Source organism: Balaenoptera physalus (genome assembly GCF_965194825.1).
Source record: "Balaenoptera physalus genome assembly, chromosome: 6".
Classification (NCBI taxonomy): domain Eukaryota; kingdom Metazoa; phylum Chordata; class Mammalia; order Artiodactyla; family Balaenopteridae; genus Balaenoptera; species Balaenoptera physalus.
The window spans coordinates 125,781,676-125,807,444 of NC_138885.1; the positions used below are offsets into that span (position 1 = coordinate 125,781,676).

A 25,769-nucleotide genomic window follows, 5' to 3' on the forward strand; every position below is an offset into this window, starting at 1 on the left:
CACTATACAGAATAAAAGTAATACTACATGATAATTCTTTGGGTTTCTCTCAGAAAAGAAGGGCACTTCTCCACCATGTTAAATAAACTTAAATCAACATGTCTACAAGTCTAAATGAGATCTTTTTTACTAGACACAGACACTGAGCTATGTGTTTCAAACACATTATCAACTTTGATCGACCTTTCAGATGAAGCATAAAGAGGTTAAGTAAGGTACCCAGTGACAAAGAGCTAATAAGTGTCAGAAATCATATCAAACCTAAACTTGTCTGCTTTTAACCATTGCTTCATCTTAGCTCTCTTTCTCTAAGTAATTTATGGATGAGAATTTCAATTCAGATAATTACAGATGAAATGATGGTTAATTATTTCTTTTTCTTCCTCTGTCTGAACTAACATAGAACATACATATGGTTGAAATAAGCAGCTAAAAGCATGATTGCTTTCTTGTGATTTCATATGCACCTATTTAGATCTTGAGTATGTTCCGAACAGCAAGTTTCACACTGTATCTTAGTTTGTGTCTCCTGGACCCTTTACTATGCCAAGTTCAGTACCGAGTACCTAGTAGGTGTGTTCAAACTATTGGTTGGTTCTGAATATTCAATTTTACTGGGGACAAATGAGTTTTATTACATATGGATAAAATTCTTCTGAAAACTACCACATTAAATAATGCCATGGATAAACTTGGGTGTGAATACAGTGTTATTACAGTGGTTTTAAAAGCTTGCCACAGAACACAAGATTCTGGCAAGTGCCTTCGCTTTATCAAAGATAGACGCAGTTTGCCCTTCTTCACAGAGCACTGCCTTTGCCAGGGCACTACACTGGTAAGCTCATCCCCTGAGCTCTGAACTGGGAATTCAAAGACCCTATTTGGCAAGTATTGTAAAATCATTGACAAATGACTGATTTTTTTTATAGGTCTTTGCATTGATTTCATTTCTAGAGATAAAAATATCAAAATGTTTCTGTAGATAATAACTCAGAGCTCACATAATATCCTTCTCTGTTTCTAAATGAAATAATTAAGAATTAAAGATAGTAGGTATCTTTAAAATATAATCATCATAAGTCCAAGGGTGAAACAGGAAGGCAATCTAAATGATTTGTTCATGCACCTACTCTTTCACTCAACATATATTTATTGAACACTGACCATTTTTTGGCATTAAGAGCTATGATAGAGGGTGTACATGCTTTAGAAGAACATTTGGTTGTGAACCCAAACCAGAATTAGAGGGTCAAGTAAGGATTCCTGGGTGAAGCAATAAGTGAATTAAGACCTATATGATGAGTAGAAGTTACCCAGGATAAGATTAGGTAAAAGACTATTCTAGGCCAAAATGAGAAGTGTGATGAGAAGCTCCCAAGAATAATGGGTTTGAGAAACTCAAAGAAGTTCAGTGGGATTGAAAGAAAATGTACTGGTTGAGTGAGATGTGCTGGAGATGAAAGCAGAGGCAAGATGATGTGTGCATTCCTATGTGAGTCTGAGAGAGTTGACATGTTTGAGGGATGGGGAGGAGCCAGCTGAAGGTCTGAGGACTATGGGGAAGGTTTGGCATTGCTGACGTGAAGACTGGGAGAGGGATCTACAAGAACAAAGAGAGTGTCGGCATCACTGAAGGCTGAGTTTAGCTTGCAGACCATGAATACATGTCAACAAATTACCCCACTGGTGATGGATATTCTTGTTGTGCACAGGATCTTGGATTAGGCTATGGAGAGGGCAAATTTATATGAGTTGGGTTTTTGAAAGTTGGATTTAAAGGGGAAAAGAAGTTGAAGATATGGGAAAGAGTATAGATGTACAGATAGATTATGGAATCTAAGCCAAATAAAGATCATTAAGCCAGGAAGGGCCCCATACTTAGAGAGAAAGTAGAAAGGCTAAAATTTGGAATTTCACTGAGGTTAAAATACAAGGGGGCAGATCATGAGTAATAGAAAGAATAAAAAGGAGAGCTGAAAGGATTGAAATTTGTGATCACAGACTAGGGAATCTGAATTTATTATTTTGGCGGTAGAGAGTTCTGGATCATTACAGATTTCAGACTATAGCCATGGAGGCAGCTCATTAAAGTTAAACAGAAGCAAAAGTTGTTGGAAATGAGGACACCAAGGTAATGAGAGACGAGAATGAGCCAGTTTTCACTGAACATTGAATATTCCTAGAATGATGGCAAGATGTGGAGTGGATGGGGACACAGTGACCCACATACCCCATCCTCAATTAATGGGGGAGGGCTAAAAAAAAAAGGAAAACCTAAGTAAATGCCATGAAATTCAAGGGACCAGCCATTTATCGCATGACGATGGTAGCTTAAATGCCTGGAAGCAGCACTGTGTCCTCAGGGGGCTGCTGATTCCACCTTCAGATCATGGGGCCCATCAGGTAGAATAAATGAAGAGTTCCATTTGTCACTAACAGTTAATGAGAGAATGATGCAGTGAAAAATCTCAGTTGATAATTTCAGGCAATGCTGCAAAATACTGTTTTGACCAAATGATGTAGAGTTAAGCATGTGGACTCAGAAATATGGTGGTTTGGGTACAAATATCAGCAGAAAGGAAAACAAAGCAAAACAGAACAAAACAAAAACCACCTCTCTCTACGAAGAGTTTGTGGTTCTTTTCAGCTAAGGAGCCATAGGATATACTCAATAAAGACTTCTTAATGCATAAAGGATTTTATGAATATGGAACATGGGTAACAGAGTACAGGGTAGATTGGTTTAAGAACCAGAAAAATTATGTGAAGTTAAGATAAGCTCAAGGGGAGAGTGGGATAGATTGAAGTGCATGTTCAACGCACAGGCTTGAGGAAAGACACAGAGTTTGGGAAAAAGGAAAAAAGTAGATTATTGTGGAGGACATTGTTACATCTGGGGCAGTGTCTGAGGATAACTGAGCTGTGAGGTATGCTGAATTTATCTGATCTCAAAATTTGCCAAAAGATTTAGTTCTTCCAGGTCAGTGGAGGCAAGTTTGCCCAGAATTCTAAGAATCCTGCTCAGCTTGGGTTAATTGTACTTCTGATGGGAGACTCCTTATGCATAGAACAATGGGAAAACCCCATTTTCCATTGTGTACATGAGTCTATGGGAATTTGATTAACCTGAGGCCATCACTGAGGGACAAATCCACTCCTTGTATACAAACGGATCAGGTTCTGAGCCTGGAAGGCTGGGAGCAAAACCCTCACTAGGGGCAGGTCCACACCAGAGTGTAGGGAACTACATGACCAGGACTTCGAGTGCCACTTGCAGCTTAAGCTTCAGGCTGAAAATCTGCATTTGCTTATTGGGGAGTATCACATGAAAAGGATTTTTACACATGACCATGGGGAATTCACCAAGCATTACCATGCCCCTCTATGATGACATGTCTGGGCTACCAGCAGGTTTTTCTGGGATAATACCATTCTGGATTGCTGTGTGTTCATTGAGAATTTTCAGCTTTGACATGCTTACAGATGTAATCTATATGAGTTCCAAGCCACGTCTCAGGTTTGTGCAGTGATTTTTAGATTAAAAGTATAAGTCGTTAAAAAAAAAAAAGTATAAGTCGTTGATGCTTACGACTTGATATGCTGTGAGATACCTCTCCCTAATGTCTCCTTTGCTCATGTCCCACCTCCTGTCTCTGTTCAAATTGGCATGTGAAAGGGTTTTTCCTGCCAAGTGAGGCAGTTAGAGGAACAATAATTAATTTGAGTGGATTTAAGTCAGTGTCATTGCGGAAAAGGTGACAGTGCACCACATTGGTGCTTGGCATCATGCACAGGGGCTGGGCTTGCAGTTAAAAGGCAATCCTTGCAGAAGCTGCTTAATTCTTCTTTAAGATCAGACCTGCGTTTCCAGGAGCTGCCACAGATAAACGATGCTACATCCCAATGATCACATTGACGAATAACTGACTTTTCTCAGACTCGATAATTTTTAACAGTTATAGCTTTTACAATGCATATTAATTTTCTTAACGTTATTAAACTATTTACTAAGAAAATACTAAATTCTAATGAAGATAGTCCATTTAGTGAAAGATATAAAAAAGGACATGCATAGCGTTTGCATAAGGACTATGTGACATGATAGATTGGGGACAGAAGGCAGGGAACTAGGAAAAGAAAATGAAACTAAGGATAAAACAAAGGGTAGAGAATGAACTGGGAGTGGGGGATTAGTTAGACCTGAACAGGAATCCAGAGTATGTCAGAGGTCGTCTGGGTTCCAGAGACTGGAAAGGGAGTCCCAGATGCCCTAGGTCAAAGGAAGATGATTGGTTGAAGACAGGCAGGTAGGTTAGAACCCAAAGGACACCAATATTGACAGGTATCAGAGTAAACACTTAGAGAAATAGTCAAGGACCAGTAAGTCGCCAGAAGTCAAAGGGCAGGATGGAACAACAGGACTTGAATGGCACTAAGTCAGATGAGATTAGTACTGAGATTTCAATGAGAAAGGCTAGTTTCACACATGTACAGAAATTCCATAAATCAAAGAATTAATTATAAAGACTTGCTAAGAATAAGTGTGCAGGAACTCAGAACCCAAAAAGTAAAGGAACAAGCTTACACGATATGACAAATGAGCTTCCAGGAAGGAGAATCTAGGCAAAGTGGCAGAGTAACAGGTAGAGAGAGGGATAATACAGTTTACACTGACCCCAGAGCTGTGTATGTCTAAGCTGCTGAGTGTAATTTCCTCTCTATAACAGAATAACCTCACAGTTTGCATAGGTATAGTCCCTAGAGGAGATTCACCTGACTGATGTGACAGCAAGAAGAGATGGCACTTTTCCAAAGTGTGTTCTGTGGGGCACCAGTCCTTCAGAAATGCTCCTTGCTTATGAAGGCTCTCTGATTTTACATTCTGGGAATGAGGCCAATACTGTCCCATCTTTAGTATACCTGATGCACGTTCTCATATTAGAGACTGAGAAGTTGTGCAGGAAACAAACCTTTAATTTTTACCCTGTATTCCTAGAATTCCTCAGAGTTACTTGTCAGAGCCTAAGTTGGCCAACCAGCAAACCAATGATGCTGCTTTCTGGAAAAGTCTTTAGAGGGAGAAAAGCCAGGCTTCAAATTGTATCTCTGCCACTGACTCTGGGCAAGTTATTAATTTTCTGGGATTTAGTTTCCTCACCTATGAAATAGAGGTAATTACTAATCTTATAAAGTTGTAAGACTTAAATGAGATTAAAAAAATGAAAGCATCCTCCAAGGGTACTTAAATATTATTTCTCTTTCTTCTTATCTTTCCTAATGAATGCTCAGGCAGCATTTTAAGACCCCAGACACACAGCTCTGGGAACAGACATAAGGTGTTAAGTGAGGGGCCTCTCTGATGCTCTACAACCAGAGGTTCCTTGACACATCAATACTTGCTGCTTGACTAGAACTAATTCCTGGGTCTGGTGCAAAATGATGGTTCTGATACATACCTGATTCCATGGCAAAAAAAATAAAATGTATAATCTCGTTAAAAATAGAACTAGACTTTCAAGAAACTACCTGTAAAATAATGAGAAGGCCCTGTTAATCATTAGACCATCTATATTTTCTTAGAATTATATACAAATATTACACATGGAGTTTTGAGTTTTCTTTAAAGGAACAGCTGCGTAGTAATTGTTCCACACAATTTAGGCCTCTTTCCCTTTGGACTGGTGAAGTGACTTTATGAGATGCCTGCTCAGACTTGAAAACAATAGTCACTCGCCATAGATAGATATAAGTGAATTAACAAACTTTTGCAGAGATCACATTTTTGGTCTTGTGTGATCTGCCAGCTCCCAAGGAGTTTAACACCTTCTTTGCACACTCTTGTGCCAAACCAAGATGGCAACTGCTAGTTGGATTCAAATGATCTCAATGGGTAGTTCCATATTGAGTGAGTTAAACACTTAGTGGTAATCATCTTCTCATGCTATAACTTTTTCAGATGACCTTAGAATTATTTTAAAAGCCTGAAACTATACGTATTCAAATGGCAGCCAACTACTCAGAAAGAATTAATCGTTCAAGCCATTGATTCCCAGGGAGATTTGTTTCATCTCTTCATTATGGCATCGACACTTCCTATAGAAACTCAACCAATGTGGTCTAATGCCAAGATAGCTGGAATCAATATGAGTAAAATTATGTGCACTGGGAACAACGCCCACCCTGAGTTCGGTGTTTCTCTCTCTCAGCACACATGCCGTCTGTGTCCCATGCCATCTGTGCTATTTTAAAATGATGTGAACATACATGAATATAAAATTGTGATACAGACTGCAGTGCTTCTAAAAAGTAAAATCTTGCCACAAAGATCTGCATAGAAACCTACACATACCTGAATGATTTGTTTTTTTGTTTTTATACACATACACACACATATATACACACTAAAGGTGACGTGGTAATATAAAATGTAGGAGTCAAAATTAAGAGAATAATATGTGTTCAATTAAATTTACTTGGAGTAAATTTTTGAGCAATGTGATTCCTCAGTTAAATAATAAAGGATCTCTAGAATTTTTATGGTGGTGAGGAAGGGAAAGTGGATTTCTGAGTTTACTCCAGTCATCATGGGCCAGGTGTTACTAGAACAATATTACCTTCCAGTCATTTGGTTGCCAAGTTGTAATGCCATGGTAAAATAACGCAGAGCCTTAGAAACACAGGTATTTCTCCAATCTAGTTTGGTAATATATGTTAAAATCTGATACTACTTATTTGTGTTATTCATCAGCTTCTTTCATAAAACTGCAGAAAGAGATACTGAAAATCTGGGACATTTTCCTCCTCTCTCCCTTTAATGGCACAAACCATATAGAAATAAAAAGAAGTCATTTCATATTCTATGTTATTGACCTAGCTATGAGCTATGTCACATTGCACTTTATGTTCATAAAACAATTTATAAAAAGTGTTGTGTTTCATTAAAAAATACAGAGGTATATCACTGATATTTTCTGTGGCCAAACGTTAAAAACATGTTTGAGTTACTCATAACATCTAAAAATGTTTCAACCACTCTTACTAGAAAATATTGACTTACTTTCTATATGAAATTTTGCCAAAACATTACCTACACCAAATTGCTAAACTGTATCAAAATTTTGTTCTTTTAATATTTTAAAGAATAACAAAAATTTTATCAAATGAACATAAAAATGGTTCTCATTCACTGATATTTCTGATGGGTCATTTGAGTTTGAATTTATATGAAGCCAGTAAGCAAATCTTAGAATTATAGACTAACCAAGTTTTTGGGGTACCATCTAGAAAACACCATGCTTCTCTCTTACTCCACTTTGTGACACTGGGTGTGATATATTTATATACTTTAATCCACTGAGTCATGTGTATATTGGGATTTGAATTAACTGAATTCCAGTGTGAATGGCCAATATGTGATTTATGTGACCTGTGATACCTCTTAAAATGGACTTAAACACACATATATGTTACTTAAAATCTCAGTAACCCAATTTAATACTCGGCTAAAACAAGAATGAATTAGAGTGAGAATGTCTTATAAAATACTGCAAAGCATTTTAATTAAAGAGATGTGTAGACATATACATGTTAAGTTAATTTTTTCCTAGTATTTTTAATAAAATATTTTATTTTTTTACTTACGTATTAGCAAAAATATTCAGTCTTACCTTCAGCTACATAATCTTTCTTTGTTTAAATTTCCTAATCTATAAAATTAGTACCAAACTTACGGAATTATTTTGATAATTAAGAATGACTTGGGGAATTCCCTGGCGGTCCAGTGGTTAGGAGTCCACACTTCCACTGCAGGGGGCAAGGGTTTGATACCTGGTCAGGGAACTAAGATCCCACAAGCTGTGTGGTGCGACCAAAAGAAAATAAATAAATAAATAAAGTAAAATCCTTAAAAAAAAAAAAATAAAGAATGACTTAGAAAGTGTATGGGACCAAGAAAGCATTAAATAATATTAGCTCCCACTATTTTCCATTTGTTCATTTATTCATTCATTCATTCACTGAATCAATTATACTGTGTTGAATCCGGAATACAGAAACAAATCATTCTCTCCAATGTGAACAACTAATTTCACCAGGTAGACAGAGATGTGAAAAACAATGACTGATTCAGTCAAAAATGAGAAAATATGAAGTTACCTAGAACCACAGAGAAACGAAGTACTAGGTGAAGAAGGACCAGAAATGAGAAGACCCAATATCGTGGCACCTACAAATGTTAACCACTTTCAGTGGTTAGCGTTTCATTGTAAGATCCAATAATGTAATACTGATTCATTAAGAAGAGCATATACTTCAGGGAAATTGAAATTTCTCTGTTAAGTGGTAAAGCAGTCCATACGCAGCAGCAGGGTGATTAATGGGGCCACAAGGATTACTCCTGCAGCTGTTACCTTTGGCTGGTAAGGAGACAGTGAACCCGAATGGATTCAGGCACTTTATTCCTTACAGACAGCAAAAGCAAGATCAGTATGATGTCTGATCCCCATGGCCCTATCCCACAGTACAGCTCTGAACCAGAGAGGTCCTTTGAGAGACAGTGAAGGCAGGGTCTCTTCCATTGAGAAGCCAACACTAAACTACAGCCAAGCAGTTTAGCAGATGTGCACAGAATCCGACAGCTATAGCCTAGGGTCAGTGAGGATGGAGCAAAACTGATGAGAAACTGCCTCATGGCAGCTTCTCAGCAGACTGCTTACCTCCACTGGCTGCAGCAGAAATTGAAGGATGCTGTGCCGAGACTCTGTGAAGACCGTGGTCCAGCCTTGCCCACAGAGCCCCAATGAAGACATGCAAAGTCATCAGGTCATCTCCTGCTGGAGCTGTTCCCTTTCACCCCTAGACTGACCCCATGTTCTTTGATTTCCATAACCGATAACCCAACCTCCCTCAGGTTTGTTTTAAAACATTTTTACTGTTATTTCCAGTTATAAAATTATTTATATATTAAACTTGTTAATATTAAAATATTCTAACATATTTATACTAAAATCAAATAAACATTAACTTCATTACCTAGAGTTCAATATTAAGACAATATGAATTGTCTAAGAATGAAGGAATTTGATTTGCAAACCCCAAACCGGCTGTCATATGCTGGCACTGAAAAGGAACTATAAATAAGACAACATAAATAAGAATAATGTTGAGTACATTCCAAACCTGAAGGGTAGAACTTCAAATCTACCGTCAATTATTTAAATTATATAGAATGGATGAAAAAGTCAGACAAAATGATTAGATAAAAGAGGTTGAAAGATCAAACACAATAAATCTATGCTGGTCAGAGCACTAATCTAGAAGAAACTTGGAAATGGCCAGGGAACAGTAAAATCGATGTTTTCTACGTTCCACTGCATCACTTATGCTTAATTCAATATGAGCAATTTGAACTTGTAGTTCCCTTACCAAGAGATTATAAAAGAAGATTGTGAATACAGTGAGAGCAGTTCCAAACAGCTGTTCAAACAAATGTAATTTCTGTGAAAGTTCTTGATGTTCTTGGGTCTGATCTTTAGTTTAAAGAGAACTCAGGTGGGGATTCCATTTGAAGTAGAATTTAGGAAGATTGAACTGGTGATGAAACAGCAAATGAACCTGGAAGCTGTCCCAGTTTATTGCCACTTGAGATTGGCCTTTTCAGCTTTGCTGGCAAAATACAAGTGCGCGGCTCTGGCTGGTTAGTGATAGATACAGCTCTGTAGAAGCAGAGTAAAGACAGCATTTTGATAGGAAAGAAAAAGGGAGAGAGAAAGCAGCCCAAGTGGAGGAATTGGAATCTTTTCAGCCAATTAACACACCACCTCCTGCTTTTGAGGACACAGGCTGTAATCCGGTGACAGTCATCAATAATTGTTAAAGATGGGAGAAAGTGACACAGCTGTGGCGGTGGAGGGTCACACTGGACAGAAACTAGAGGAATTATAGGCCACAGAGGGAGATTTATTTAAATCGAAATATCCAGGGGATGGGGAGTAGGGAAGGAGGTTAGACTGTTTAAGTAGATACCTTTCTTTTAATGAAATACCTAATTAATGTGCTCATTCTTTGCTTATTGGCTTAAGAAAGAAGTCTATGAATAAATTCATCCTTAAAGAAAGCTCTTATACTAAAGTTACAGGAAATGAATGCTTCTGTTTTATTGAGTTTTAGAACTCGGTTAATATACCTGTTCACATCTCTTGTGAATGGGCATAGATGCATCCAGGTCTAAATATTACCAGCGTGCTGGTTCTCCTCTCCTCCCAGAGAGCTCACGCTTGAAGCTACACCTTCCAAGCTTTCAAATTATCATCACTGTTTAGAAGCACCGAGTGGTGACAAACCATCGTCTTTGTCATGCTCCAGAATCAAAATTAGCCAGCGGGGATTCAATGAGCAAGTTCTAAGTTTAGGTTGTTCATTTTCAGATTGTTTTGCAAACTGTGAGCTTTGTTTCTGTTCATTGCCCTTGTGGTTGGTATACATTCAGATCTGCATCAATTCTGGTGAGTGAAAAGGACACATATGTGTTTATGATAGAGCTCTTCTGTACAAACTGCGTGGTGAATTCCATGGGGACAGTAAACGTGTCTGTTTGTTACAGCATCTCATTACATTGTGTAGTATTCAACGGGCTGAGAGTATATTGGGTTGGCCAGAAAGTTCGTCTGGGGTTTTCCATAACATCTTCTGGAAAACCCCAAACGAACCTTTTGGCCAACCCAAGATTTTTAATAATGAGGAAAGATAAGAGCCAGTCAAACAAATACATATTTATTGAGCATCTGCTATGTGACAGATACTCTGCAGACCACAAATTAATAAAATAGAAGAGCAGAAAGGTTTACATTTTAATAGTAGACGTCCATTTACTAGCAGTCGTTTATCTTTGAATCTACCTTGACTGTATAAGAGAAGTAATAGTACTGACCTCACAAGGTTGTTGTGAGGGTCAAATGAAACAATACATATTCTACACAGTATAAACTCTAATATGCTATGCAAATATGGAGAACTCCTATAATATTTTACTATAGAGATGAAGCATGGTCCGCCAGGAAGAAAGCTTTTCTATATATTTGAGGACATGGGAGTTGATTCTTGATATAGCAAAAACTACGCAGTGATGAGTAATATTACAACGAGATCATTTAATGTATGTAAGTATTGCAAAAGCAGAATAAAATCTAGACTAGTTTCCTTAAAAATGCATTTTCATTTTGAAACACCCTTTTCTTTTTTCTAAACGTCTTTATTGGAGTATAATTGTTTTACATTGTTGTGTTAGTTGCTGCTGAATAACAAAGTGAATCAGCTCTACGTATACATATATCCCCATATCCCCTCCCTCTTGTGTCTCCCTCCTACCCTCCTTATCCCCACCCCTAGGGGTTCACAAAGCACCAAGCTGATCTTCCTGTGCTATGCAGCTGCTTCCCACTAGCTTTTTTACATTTGGTAGTGTGTGTATGTCAATGCAACTCTCTCACGTCGTCCCAGCTTACCCTTCCCCCTCCCCGTGTCCTCAAGTCCACTCTATATGTCTGTGTCTTTATTCCTGTCCTGCCCCTAGGTTCTTCATAACCATTTTTTTTTTTAAGATTCAATACGTATGTGTTAGCATACGGTATTTATTTGTTTTTCTCTTTCTGACTTACTTCACTCTGTATGACAGTCTCCAGATCCATCCACATCTCTACAAATGACCCAATTTCGTTCCTTTTTATGGCTGAGTAATATTCCATTGTATATATGTGCCACATCTTCTTTATCCATTCATCCGATGATGGACACTTAGGTTGCTTCCATGTCCTGGCTATTGTAAATAGAGCTGCAATGAACATTGTGGTACATGACTCTTTTTGAATTATGGTTTTCTCAGGGTATATGCCCAGTAGTGGGGTTGCTGGGTCGTATGGTAGTTCTCTTTTTAGTTTTTTTAAGGAACCTCCATACTGTTCTCCACAGTGGCTGTATCAATTTACATTCCCATTTTCTACCTTGTACCCAAGGAAAGAAGATATCTCTCAATTCATAGCACCTAAGCCATACCTCACGTTTTTCTGTGCACCGGAACCAGTTTTGATAATCTGGTACCTAATAAATATTTGTTAGATACCAACTTTGTAGGATGCACCCTGTGGAATCAGAGAAAGACAATATGTAGTCTTGGTCCTTACCTTAAGGACATGTATATATTTTTTTTGTGTGGGGGGAGGTGACATAGACATTAGAAATAAAGAATTCAGCACCATTAAGGGAAATGTTTGGTGTAGGCATAGACTGGAGTGCACGAGGAGAGCTATGCACTGGAAATGTGACTTCAGTAGAAATGACTCAGCTAGAAAAATAGATTTAGTGGAATATTTCTAATGTCAGTAAATATGACGAGTGAAATACATGAGATATGCTTTTGTTTCTGAGGAGACTGGTCTGGATTTTAGCAGTGATGGCAAACCCACCTCAAAATGTCGTAGTGGGATTTATTTTAACTCAGTGAAATTGAACTCACAGTAATAAAACTGGCTTCGGCTCAAAGGATGAGGCTTGAAGAAGCAGACGACAATGATTAAGGCTGTACTTCCTGGAACCACACTTCTCAGGTTCAAACCCCATTTCTGTCTCTTGATGACTGTGTATCCTTTGGCACCCCTTAAAAACTCTGTACCTCTGTTTCCTCAACTGTAAAACAGGAATAGGATTGTTGCAACCAGCAACACAAGGTATTTACCCATGTATAGTGCTTAGAACAGTGCCTGCCACATCGTAAATGCTCCACAAGTGTTAATCTTTTTTTTTTTTTTAACTTTTATTTTTTTATTTTTGCTGCCCTGGGCCTTTGTAGCTATGCGCAGGCCTTCTCTAGTTGTGGTGAGCGGGGGCTACTCTTTGTTGCAGTGTGCTGGCTTCTTTTCTTGCAGAGCACAGGCTCTAGATGCATGGGCTTCAGTAGTTGCAGTGCGTGGTCTCAGTAGTTGTGGCGCTTGGGCTCAATTGCTCCACGGTTTGTGGGATCTTCCCCGACCAGGGATCAAACCCATGTCCCTTCCATTGGCAGGTGGATTCTTAACCACTGGACCACCAGGGAAGTCCCACAAGTGTTAATCTTTAATTGTTAGGACCCAGTCTCTCTAGATCTTTGCCATCACTCAGGAACCGGGGGTTGTCTAAAACCTCCCAGATGAGGAACAGTAGAAAGAGCATGTCTTAGTCCAGGTCATGGCTCTGACTGGTTACCCTTACACCAGTCACTATGGCCAGAAAACTACCATGTTCTGACCAAGCCTGAATGCTTTGCATGCAACATCCTTGGAATAAGGCGAGAAAATACCACCTCAAGGAAGGGGTGGGGAGGTTTCCAAAAAGCAAATTAGGAGTGCCATGGGCACATAAAGGATGGCTAAATACTAGGTAGCAAATGCAATAAGTTACTTCTGCAGGCTTTAAAGGGAATAATAAAAGTAAATTAATTAAATTAAAAACAAAGGTTGGAACCAGGTTGTGAAAAGACTTGATTTTTGGCACTGGAGAAAATAGGTGAATAAAGGGAAGAAACACTGGGGACAGAAGATCCAACTACAGCTGCCAGGTGCCAGAAAGGTAAGAAATTACCGGGATCAATTTGAAACTCTCCTTATGATATGTTCTTGTCCACAGCAAATGACAAGAGCTTTTATCTGATTTCAAATGCCCGTGATCTTTCAATATTAATGTTTTCCTTGTTTTAATAAATATATATCTAGGAGCACAAAATGTATCTGTTTTTATGCAGAGAATTCTTTCATTGCACTTCAGTGAAACCAAAGAGATTTTTTATTACACTATGAAGATTTAGATCTGGCCAAACTCCATCACTATGTGTAAGAGTAATTTAGAGGCTGGAAATTATTGCTCTGCCTTTTTAAAAAATAGAATACAGGATGAATGCATTTACCAGACCTGGCAGATGATGCACACGTTACGGAAACCATTACCAAGACTGTAATTTAAAGTAAAAGGTGGACCACTTTAGCGCTGATAGAAACCGCTGGCTAATTCTACAGTTCACGTGATCACGAAACCTCACAAGGCCCACATTTCTCATTTTACTCAGGTACACATTTCTGTGGCATTTAATAAAAATAAGATAAAAATAATGGGCCAAATCGTGTTTTTCTTAGCTTCAAACCTCCGTATATGATGCGTTGATAAGAATGGAAATTTCGTTCATTTGTACTTTGATTCAACAAACATTTTTCGAATTCCTTCTAAACTATATACTCCTACATTGTTTTACATTAACTTCTATAATCGTCACAGTAACTGTGCAGTAGGTATGCCAACCCCCACTTTCTCCTCTCTCTATGTATACAACTACACACACTGTAAATATACAGCTACGTGTGTATGTGCGTCTACACGCGCTGTAGACACACAGCCACACGTGTATGTGCGTCTACACGCGCTGTAGACACACAGCCACGCGTGTATGTGCGTCTACACGTGCTGTAGACACACAGCCACGCGTGTATATGTGTCTACACACTCTATATATATACAGCCACACGTATATATACATCTACATAACTTGTAGAAATATTAAATGATTTACCCCATGTCAAATAACTGGGAACTGGTAAACAAAAAGAAAAACAGGTTTGTTTGTTGTAACATCTTTATTGGAGTATAATTGCTTTACAATGGTGTGTTAGTTTCTGCTGTATAGCAAAGTGAATCAGCTATACATAAACATATATTCCCATATCTCCTCCCTCTTGCATCTCCCTCCAACCCTCCCTATCCCACCCCTCTAGGTGGTCACAAAGCACTGAGCTGATCTCCCTGTGCTATGTGGCTGCTTCCCACTAGCTATCTATTTTACATCAGGTAGTGTATATATGTCCATGCCACTCTCTCACTTTGTCCCAGCTTACCCTTCCCCCTCCCCGTGTCCTCAAGTCCATTCTCTAGTCTGCATCTTTATTCCTGCCCTACCCTTAGGTTCTTCAGAACCTTTTTTTTTAGATTCCATATATATGTGTTAGCATACAGTATTTGTTTTTCTCTTTCTAACTTACTTCACTCTGGTAGGGCAGTCTCTAGTCCATCCACCTCACTACAAATAACTCCATTTCGTTTCTTTTTATGGCTGAGAAATATTCCATTGTATATATGTGCCACATCTTCTTTATCCATTCATCTGTCAGTGGACACTTAGGTTGCTTCCATGTCCTGGCTATTGTAAATAGAGCTGCAATGAACATTGTGGTACATGACTCTTTTTGAATTATGGTTTTCTCAGGGTATGTGCCCAGTAGTGGGATTGCTGGGTCATATGGTAGTTCTATTTTTAGTTTTTTAAGGAACCTCCATACTGTTCTCCATAGTGGCTGTATCACTTTACATTCCCACCAACAGTGCAAGAGGGTTCTCTTTTCTCCACACCCTCTCCAGCATTTATTGTTTGTAAATTTTTTGATGATGGCCATTCTGACCAGTGTGAGATGATATCTCATTGTACTTTTGATTTGCATTTCTCTAATGATTAGTGATGTTGAGCATCCGTTCATGTGTTTGCTGGCCATCTGTATATCTTCTTTGGAGAAATGCCTATTTAGGTCTTCTGCCCAAGGCAGCATTGTTTCCCATTGAGGGGACGATGAGGGTCCAAACCTATCTTGCTGCATTTGAAGTGTCTTCTAGCTCCATAATCTGCAGGGCTTGGATTCAAATTCTGTCTTAATCGCTCACTACTTGCACAACTTAACTTCTCCGAGCTTTTGTTTAAAAGGGAGAAAAGAGTAGCGCCCATTTTACAGAGTTGGGAGTGAAGGACTTAGAGTTGTTAAGCTGCGTCAGCACAGTGCCAGCCTCTTAGACAGGGCTCAGTAAATATTACCCACCATTATTAAGCATCCAAGTGAAAATTGAATCCCCTCTGCAGGGGTCAAACAGTCATGCTGCCTAAAGCTAAACACTTTCAAGGCAGAAGAGAATTCATTAGCTCCCAAGCCAGCCCCTTTTATCTTTAAACAGCTCTCTTGAATGGTTGGAAAATTATTTCTTATGAGGTATAAAATCATTCTTCCTGTAACTTCTTCGTGTTGGTCTTTGTTTTACCCCTTAGGACTTCACTGTATATTTCTCATTCCTCTTTCATTTGATAGTCTCCCAAATACATAAAGATAACTTTCAAGTTTCCCATTGAACTTGTTTTGCTCTAAGCTAATAAGCAGCCCAAGAATGCCTGGAGGTGTTGGGTTGATTAGTCTTTTGCTATTTATTTTGATGTGCTTCCATTCCAAGTTAATGTCAAAAGATAATAAAATCTGCTAACAGACACACACACATACACACAGGAAATTCAGTTTCAGCCTCAGTGTTACCTTAAGTCTACTCTAGCTTTGGCTTTATCCTTGGCCTTTGAAAGGCAGAACAGCAAGATGCCTGTTTCAATGTAATTCCTAGAATTCCTACGTTTGTGTGTAATCAACCACTATAAGATTTTTTAAGATTCTTTCAAATCCAGTCGGCACACCCAGCTCAGTAATAGAACAAGGCATGTCATTCAGATCTCCTGTGTAATTACCTCTAAATATTCACTTTCAAACATAAGTGAGCATTCTAGATGTAACTCAGAGCATAAGTCTTTTTCTTTCTTTACAGAATGAAAATTCTATCAATGATGTGGTGTCAATGTTTATTTATTATTGTACAAATAAAACTATGAATGTGAAAGCTGTTAATTTTATGCATGAAACATTAACGAAGGCCTTTTTTTGGAAGGCCTTTTAAACAGTTAAATAAATAAGGAAACATATTGATAGCTAATATAAATGTTTACATTAAGTAAGAGGCTCTGCTATATCAGTGTTTCTCATACTTCAATCTGCTCACAAATCAGCTGGAAATCTTATAAAAATTCAGATTCTGATTCATTTGTTGGGCCCTAATATTCTGTTATTTCTAGCAAGCTTCCAGGTGATGCCTATGTTGAAGAATATTAAATCCTGTTTGGGGACAATTAATGCTTAAAAAAATAAATATGAACACATAGAAGAAAAACAGAATGAGATATCATAATTCTAAGAGAATTCTTTTAACATTACAGCCAATATAACTTTTATTTGTTTTAAAATTTCAGTTATGTCATTTCTTTACAATCACATAGGATACGTTCCAAAGTGCCAGTCTATTACTTTTTCAAACAAATAAATTAGTGGTTTTGTGTTACAATGTAAGAGTTTCAAAATTTGACAAATAGATTTTTTACAATAAATCTCAATAATAAGTTTTTTGATAAAATTACATATTTATTCTCGTATCCCAGGTGTTCAGTTTCGATGGTGATATTGGCTTGAACTTTATAGCATGGTCAGCAGAATAATGGCTCCCCAGAGATGGCTGTGTCCTAAACCCTGGGACCTATGCATATGTTATATAGCAAAGTGGAATTGACTGTCTGTAAAATAAGGAGCTTATTCTGCATTATCTGGGTGAGAAGAATGTAATCACAGGAGTCCTTAAATGGAGAACAGGGAGGCAGAAGAGTCAGAGTGATAGGATTTGAGAGAGGTTTCAGCCACCCATGGCCAGGTTTGGAGATGGAAGAAGGGGCCGTGAACCAAGGACTATGGGCAGCCTCTAGAAGCTGGAAAAAGAAAGAAAACAGATTCTCCCCTAGAGCCTCTAAAAAGACCTGCAGACACCTTGATATCAACCCGTGAGACCTATTTCAGACTTCTGAACTCCAGAAGTATAAGTAAATGAATCCGGGTTATTTTAGACACTATGTTTATGGTCATTTAAAGCAGCAATAGCAAACTAATCCACTCATATTTGGCTGAATAATTATTTTAACACTTAGCCATGCAGTGCACGTCCCAAACATGAGCCTCTGATCTATAACCGTATCCACAGTCTCAGCTATACCTTCTCTGTGCAAGACACCACTTAATGCCCAAAAGCCCAAGAAATAATGACTGGCATATCCCCTTCAAAACATAGTCCAGTTACGTTTTCCTCATAATTTGCCATAAATTTTATCAGCAATGGGCCAGATAGGAAATGGCCAACGGCTTTCTCTGAAACTGAGGTATAAATGTCCTTCATTTTATGCATGTGTGGCTAGGGTATGTAAAGTGAGAAGAAACATGGTATATCTTCCCAAAGCATTTTATTATGTTTATATTTTCAAGTGGATATGTTATGAAGAAGATGAAACAGGACCATAGATTTTAAGGGGAAATCAAGGAAATAATGGTTGTAGGGTCTCCTCCCAGATTTTCCCTTCTCTAGGATGGCAGTTTCACACTTCTCAACTCTTAGGATTAATTGGTGTAAACGTTTGAGCAACTTATTGCTTTTGAAGGAGTTCAGAGAATGTCATCCCAAAATATGCCACTTTGGCACATTGGTTATTTCGAGTTAAAGGCACTTGAGAAACAGCAGGTGGAAGAAGGGCCTCTGATCTTCCTTTTCCTTCCTAGAAACAGGAGATACAACCCCCATGTGCAAGATGCCCTCCTGGACTGGGAGGTAAAGAGACATTTTTTTTTTTTTTTTATAATAACACCTACAATCTTTTTTTTTTTTAATTTATTTTTATATTTATTTTTGGCTGTGTTGGATCTTTGTTTCTGTGCGAGGGCTTTCTCCAGTTGCGGCAAGCGGGGGCCACTCTTCATCGTGGTGCACGGGCCTCTCACTATTGCAGCCTCTCTTGTTGGGAGCACAGGCTCCAGATGCGCAGGCTCAGTAATTGTGGCTCATGGGCCTAGTTGCTCCGCGGCATGTGGGATCTTCCCAGACCAGGGCTCGAACCCGTGTCCCCTGCATTGGCAGGCAGATTCTCAACCACTGCGCCACCAGGGAAGCCGGGTAAAGCGACATTCTTATCTTTAAGGACAAGAAGCTGAAACTGAAAGAATTCTGTACAAACAGACCTTGTTAAAATAATTCTCATCTTCTCTTAGTCCCCCCCCACCCCCCCACATAGCTTAGTCACTTTTTCACAATTGTCTCTCTTTTTTCAACCTAATATGAAAGCAAGTAGGTTTTGCCATTTCTTTAGGTCATTTTCTTACAAGGGCACCCATGTCACATGAAACTTATATTAAATGAATTTATATACTTTTTTATTGTTGGTCTGTCTCTGTTAGTTTAATTCTCAGACACAGTCAGGGACCTTAAGAAGACTGAGGGAAAGTTTCCTCCTCTTCACTTTGGTTAGAGGCTCAGCTTTCACTGAGCTTATTAAAGATTATCAGTAAATTCTTAAAATTTCAGTTTGATTAAGGGATGCATAGACCTATCTTTAGAAAATACTTTTTAAAAAGTCTTATGATGGGTCCACTCTGTTAATCAGGACTCATAGGGGTAGTCCTGGGATTTCCAGAAGCACTGGTCCGTATGAGAATTAGCATATTTACCGGGCAGGTTGGCCTCCTAGAATCCAAACACACAAAAAACAATCACTTCCATTACCTTGTGGGAGGAGTTCTCAGATGAGAGCCTTTGCCACACATTACATTTGCAGAAGAGTTACTGTTTCATTACCAATGGGCTTACTCTGCTCCTTAAAAAAAGAAAAAAAATCTAGGCCAACCAGATATGACTCAATGAATCTGAGACACTATGGCCCAGACTTTCTTCATGAGACCACATTTCCTGATGAACGATTTGTCACTTACAGTTCCTCATACTGGCTTCGATTCAGAGCCCAACATCTGATGCAAGTCTGACTTGCATCCCGGCATCTTCTACCCTGAGACTGAGAATATGATTTTGGCTTTGATTTCTGTCCTTGCCTTTGCCTTCCATTCTCTCCTTCTTCCTCCATTGATTCAGTAGGTATTTATCAAGACTCTATTCTGTGCCAGGCACTGGTACAACACTGTTCCAGACTGAATGCAGTGCACATCCTTTGCTTTTCCTAAACTGTCTTATGCCTCATGTTGGTCTCTATTCAGCTCTGAAACTAATGCCAGACAGTATTTTATTCTATGGATTTAATGCCAATTGTTAACATTCTTTAAGAGGCTCCCAGATTTATTGCTAGAAGGCACACTAATGTTTGTTGGTAAAGTATAGAAGAGTCCATCAGTCCTTTCATAATGCAGTCCTTTATTGATAAAAGAAAAAAATCACTTTGAACTAAACCCACTTTAATTCCTATTGTGGTTACCTTTGTGAATCAAACAAAGGAACAAAAACTCTAACGTTGTATTATAGAAACCCCTGATGTAAATACTATAAGTAAAATAGGAGAAAACTGAATGTACTTAAACCTAAAACAAGGACCAGAGCAACATTTTAACCCATGAATCCGAAGAACAAGACGGGCTCTTCCACCAGGCTGAATGTGTTTAGCTAATAATAATTATGATTGAACAGATGACTCAATTATGCCATATGCCATTTTGTTGGCCCCAAGAGTGTATTTGTGACTACACAGAGATAAATGTAATTCATTATCATGTTAATCAAGACCGAAGGTCTTGTGGCAGGCAGGTAAGGAAAAGATGGTGCCTAATGAATCATTTGCTTTTCTGTGTTCAACATCATGAGAGGAAAATATTCTTAATGCCCATGAGTCTATAGTGGCAACAGTGCTAATATATGATGTTTTCTAGAACAAAAGTGTTTGATCGGGCAGAAATAACATGGAATCATTTCGAAGATTTTTTTTTTTTTTTTTTTTGGCAACTAACTTTTTGGGCTTTAGTTCTCTCTCCTTTTTACTTCAGTTACCTGATTAAGTGTTACAAGTGAAATAATTTCCACTAATACTTAGGAAAAAATAAACAATATGCAGAGTACAAAGGAGAATCACTTAACAGATCATTTAAGGAAATGCACCTAGATTAAGGCATTCTCTTTAGCTTTATTTAAGATTTCAAGATACAAATCAGTCTATAGGTAAGATGTGATTGTAAGTTTTTGATCAAATTAATGTTTGTATAGCTTTAATCCTTTTGTTTAGAAAAGAAAATTGTTCTAAATTTTTAATTTTAATAGAATATAACAAAGGCTTAGATTTATCTGTATGCCAAAGTAATGCAGCTTTGTGCTGGGGAAAAAGAATTCTGAGCTCTGATTCACACTAAAGAAGAGATTCCAAGAAAATGCCAACCTCTCTTACAGACAATCTGTAATTAATAAGATAATAATGTCTTATTAGTCAATTTAATATATTTGAAGTGACAGTTTCTACTAGCATTCCTAGTGGTAGATTATTTTCATTGATGATTTACTTTGGCTAAAAATTCTCAAAAATTTTAACTAAAAATCTACCAATTTTTCTGATTTTTTTATTTTCTGATTTTATTTCATTAGAAAGCTTCTTAAGTTATATAATAAAGCCACATTTGGTTATGTATTTACAGTTCTGTGTTAGGAGATAGGTAATAGTTCTTCTCTAACCCTCATATTTCTTTCCACATGGAGGGAGATCTATCAATGTAATATTTCTAGGCTCTCTCTGAACACATGAGATGAGGAGTTACTCTCTGATTGATCCATTTGGAAGGAATAATCTGGGCATGCTCATGTCAGCTCTTCCTTATTTTCTCTAGAGAGTAAGATGGCCAGAGGAGAAGGTATCCTCCTATGCTAGACCTTCACTTTGGAATTTAAAACTGGCGTTTAGAAAACAGAGGATGGGTATTTTGCTCCTGTGGAGTGGATTCATTGTGCCCAGAATAAGTGATTATAACCTGTTTTGGTGACTGAAAGTGTAATAACCTTATCCATTAAGTGGACAATATTTCTTTTAAAAGAGAACATCGATGGTCATTTGCACACAGGCATGGTGGGCATTGCTCATTTACCCCACCAAAATTATTTTTCCCACGCAAACATTTCTTCTTTTTTTTTTTTTTTCAAACATTTCTTAAAGCTGAATGATGACTCACCCTAAATAAATGCCAGATGCACTTTATTCATTTTTTCTATGTAAGAAATCTCACCGGGTTATTTTAGACTCTGTCCCTGAGAAGTCTGTGTCAAACCCTTCCAGGGACTTGAGAACATATTACACTTTTTCCCGTAAGTGTGTAGCTCTGAAATTGCTGCCCAGACTCTTGTACACAATCCTCCATCCATCTTTTCTCGTTGGGCAATCCATCCTTGTAAAGTGCCATTTGAACACTTTACTGAACACGAGAAACATTTTATAGAGGAAAGAATTAATTCCAGATATAGTAAGAATAGAAACCAATAGAGAAAAATTTGTTCCTGGAATAGACTTTGGGCAGTGGACGGCAGAGTGAATTTGAAAGATAAATTAGTCTTTCTGTGCTTATGGAGATGGAAGTCCTTGCAACTTGCACCTTCACCTTTCATCACTGGGCTCTGGATGTCTCTGTCCTGCTTTTGTCTTCATAGCTTCTACCATGTTTAATTTAGGGACCATCACAGGGCAGCAAGAGAATCCAAGGATGCTTCTAAAACTCCATTACTACAAATGGATTGAGGAAAGTTCATTGATAATGATAATAACAATTATTACAGACAAAAATTTTTTAAGCTTAGTGTTACTGTTAACTGAGGAAAGACAATAATTTATGTACCTTTGTTGTATTATTTATTTGAGTCAAAACATGTATCTTCTTCTGCCACAGATTGCAGTATAATTAATGTGGGTGTCTAAACATCAACACTAATTAGTTAGAAATGTAAATTTCCAGAATGCTTGATCCTAATTAGAAAGTGATTCTCCCGCTAAAGTTTCCATGTATGTCATGTAAAAAATATAATATCTAATGAAATAACTTGAACATATAAATGCATATGATGTATATATATGCTGTATATTTGCACAGGTTTATTTATTAATATGCAGGTTTAGTTAACTAGATTTGCTATCCTACATGTATTTCTATAGAGATTTTCAAATAAATGCACAAGGCAGTGATTATTACCAAACTTGAAAAAAAAAAGTCTGAAGGTTTAAGCCATAACAATTACTAAAAATTGAATGTAAAGAATGAAATGAAGGATACATTTCTCTCCTTTCTATTTTTCACTCTCTTGCCATGTGATCTTTCCCTGGCCTCTTTATTATTCCCATCATCATTCCACTGGGATCGACTTCACCCTTCCTTCATATCTTGATAAGTTTTACCCGTTTTCCTGACCAGTGTGCCCACCAGACTAGAAGACTCCAGTTTCTAATTCTTCCATCCCAATGAATGGCTTTATAACTTGGATGATGTTATATATGGGTCAGAGGAGAAACACATCTGCTATTCATTTTCTTGATCTTATTAGATCATCTTTTTTTCCCGGCCAGCTCGGAAGAAATGTGATTCCCCCTAAACCATACTGAAATCTCTGACTTTGTAAACGCAGATGACCTGAATCAGAATGAAAGACAATAGAAGTATTTTTAGTAATTCTGAGTTCTAGTCAGATCAGAATACTGTTTAGAGCCCCTTCGAGTAGCTTCAGCGGGTGCGTTAAAAAAATAAAAAGGCTACTTCAGGCTCCATTGGCTTGTGATTGTATACACCAAGAGGATTTTAAAATGTTGATTTAGACAGTTTAATCCAGGCAATCTTAGTGCTTGATATATTTTTAAGTGGTTGTGATCACTTGGTTCCTATTTAATAATGATCCACAGCAGGAGATTCAAACTCACATAGCTGACTGGGACCAGATGTGTAACTTACATGATGAAGCAGGCCAGGTTTGAAATGAATAGATGGAGACTGGTGATCTAGAGAGGGATGCCTCGTTTATGTCTGTCAGTTGCCTCTCAGCCCTGGCTGTATAATGTATACGTATAGTACATTTCCGCTCCGTAAATTCCAAATAAGCATTGCTAAGAGCTGGCTTAAACCTGCACCTCACCAACCCTCGATTGGAATTTAGCTACCATCAAGGGCAAAAGCCTGCTGTCAGTCCTGGGGTGTGGGATGGAGTGTGGGATAAAGACAAGCCCAGTTCCATCTCTGGCATTTGCGATGATTTTCAGCAGATTATTGTGGCAAACAAATCTGCAGAAATAATTTTGTCAAATTGAAGAGGTCATCAGTCAATCAAGCAAGCTTTTTTTAAAAAAAAATTTTTTTTAATTTTGATTAGCATGTCATTTGTGAATAATTTTGTCCATTGTTCAGAATTCTACCTACTTTAAAAAAATGTGTTATTTAGCTTTATTTGTGATAGTGAACACTTCAGGGCAGGGGAACCTGACCCCAGTGTACTCTAAAGTTCCCAGCAAGTAATTAAACCAATGTCCAATTGTGCCATTTGGACAAATTGTTTTCAGACAAATCATTTGTAATCATTTTCTGTCACATCACCTTGCCCTTTCTTTTACACCTGCCCAAAAAACCCCTCTCCATGTCCTTTCCAGGAGACTCACAGCGCTCAGGTGATAAAGTGGCAGGCAGAAGCAGGGCAAGCACAGCGGTTTATCTGGCTCTGGATTATAAGTGTGTGCGCTTCAGCAATCCTGGAAGACTCTGCTTATGTGGAGAGACAGCTAGACAGGCCATCCCGGTGACTCTTCCAAGCTAAAGGAGCTTGAGTCCTCCCAGCAGTTGTCTTGATACAGCTAGCGTGCAGCAAAGACCTGTCAGTGACTCCTTAAACGGTATATCAGATGGGACGGGCTGAGGGATGAGGAGGGAGCAAACTGACTTCTTGGACGTGATGGACACAGACTTGTCAAGGAAATCCCTGTCTTCCCAGCTGAGGGGAGTATGGTCAGCAGGGGGCAGCCCACATCCAGCAACTGTGAGAGCCAGGGGCCTAAGAGCCAAACTTAGGACAATTCTGACAGCCGTTGGAGCTCCAGAACTCCCTGTGGGGGTCAGTCAAAGAACCTTCAGGACTGCGTTGCAGCTGGACCTTCATGACCTAATATCATGAAGCCTTGGGGAAAAGCAGAGTGACAAGGCCTGTTGGAGAAGGTGCACGGAAGTAAGTACACGTTTGTTGCATTAGAAACAACACAATATCAAAAAAACCTTGAGGGGTCAGGAAAGTAGCATGAGTGATGGAAGTGTGGCAGGAAGGGGGACCCCTTCCAGGGCCCTAGAGTGGGCTCTTGTCTAACACTCTGAAATGAATTGTCATTGAAGACACACGTGTTGACAAAGCAAGAGACTTTATTGGGAAGCGACACCTGGGTGGAGAGCAGGAGGGTAAGGGGAACCCAGGAGAACTGCTCTGCCACATGGCTCGCAGTCTCGGGTTTTATGGTGATGGGGTTCGTTTCCGGGGTTGTCTCTGGCCAATCACTTTGACTCAGGGTTCTTCCTGGTGGCGCGTGCATCGCTCAGCCAAGATGGATTCCAGTGAGAAGGATTCTGAGAGGTTGGTAGGACATATGGACATATGCATCTCCTCTCTCCTTTTGACCTTTCCTGAATTCTTCCAGTTGGTGGTGGCTTGTTAGTTCTGCACTCCTTACCAGGACCTCCTGTTGTAAGATAACTCATGCAGGTGGTTACTATCATGCCAGGGCAGGCGGTTTAGGTCAGTGGTTCCCCTAACAGAAGTATTCCAATTCTAACCCAGGAGGGAGGGCTGCTGTCTGCAGCCAACTTTGGGCTCATACACCCTGTAGGGGTCTCAACAAACTCAGCTCCATCCTATTTCTGCATCAGGACCATGTGATCCATTGTCGCCACATCTTCTGGACTAAGGAGAAGCCAACATTTTATTAATGTGAAATTTTTAAATTCTTATAAATGTACAAATTATGAGAAAGTGATCAATTTTAGACTTTTAGCAATTTTCCACCCTATGGGTGGTTTGGGGGAATGGTACGAGCATGCGCC

General features: G+C 38.6%; 1 protein-coding gene across 3 annotated transcripts in view; it reads left to right on the forward strand.

Moving 5' to 3' along the window:
- Nucleotides 1-25,769, forward strand: part of NYAP2 (neuronal tyrosine-phosphorylated phosphoinositide-3-kinase adaptor 2) — a 269,911-nt gene that overhangs the window by 49,173 nt on the left and 194,969 nt on the right. The gene's annotated exons all lie outside the window — the stretch shown is intronic.